This window comes from Typopeltis vanoorti, chromosome 10 (assembly GCF_054136105.1).
Source record: "Typopeltis vanoorti isolate ZY-2024b chromosome 10, IOZ_Tvanoo_1.0, whole genome shotgun sequence".
Classification (NCBI taxonomy): Eukaryota; Metazoa; Arthropoda; class Arachnida; order Uropygi; family Thelyphonidae; genus Typopeltis; species Typopeltis vanoorti.
Genome location: NC_143558.1, coordinates 7,757,239 through 7,758,163, shown reverse-complemented (window position 1 = coordinate 7,758,163; position 925 = coordinate 7,757,239). Strand labels below are relative to the sequence as shown.

At 42.3% G+C, this 925-nt stretch overlaps 1 pseudogene; it reads left to right on the top strand.

Moving 5' to 3' along the window:
- The first annotated feature begins 365 nt into the window (after positions 1–365).
- LOC150102156 (U4 spliceosomal RNA) lies at positions 366–477 on the top strand (annotated as a pseudogene).
- The last annotated feature ends 448 nt before the right edge of the window (positions 478–925 follow it).

Sequence of the window (925 nt, the reverse complement as noted above, 5' to 3'; positions counted from 1 at the left end):
CACTTGGATTCGCTGATAGTTTTTCGGTAGATATGAAACTCATAGATTCGTAGTTCTCGATCTTAGAGTTTTGCTTACTGGCAGTTGAACAACAAGGGATTTGTATCCCCTTGATTATTATTAAGGATGCCAGAAAAATAGCCGTTTGGCTTTTAATTTATATTATAATATACAAACACACGCCTTTATGGCATTCGTATAGTAAAGGTATGTAAGTTCTTTTCACTTAAACCTTGTTATCTTCCAGGTCTACGTACTCACTGATGAGACCTCAAAAAAGGTCGAAACCGGTCTGGGTAGTGACCTTCTCTCATAATGTGAAACAGCGATGCATCTCTTAGGACCTGCGTTTTACATTATGAGAAATCGGTCTGGCAATGCTGTAGCCAATGAAGTTTAACTGAGGCTCGGCTATTGCTAATATGAGTTCGCTCTCTTAAGGTTTAGCCTTAAGGGAGCCATTTGAATCTCCGGGGAAAGTGTTTTCCAGTACGGCCCGGCGAGGGGATTTATCGGTGAATGCTTTTCTCCGGAATATGAGCGGTTATGCTCGGTGGTGGTGGTGGTGGGTGGAAGGCCATCACTGAGTGGAGCCAACGCTGAGATGGACGGTCTTTCGCCCACTATTGAGTGGTCTAGGGATCGTCCGATTTTTTTAGAGACGGCTTTACTTATTTATAAGGTTGAAACCAGTCTGGGTAGTGACCTCTCCTCATAATGTAATTACATCCCCTAGGGGCTGTGGTTTTACATTATGAGAAAATATCAAGGATAGTGAGGGAGCTTGCTCCACATTTGCTTCGAGTTGCCTTGGTGTTGTACTACCAAGTGGTCATTTACACTTAGATTCGTCAATAGTTTTTCGGTATATATGAAACTCATAGATTCGTAGTTCTCGATCTTAGAGTTTTGCTTACTGGCAGTT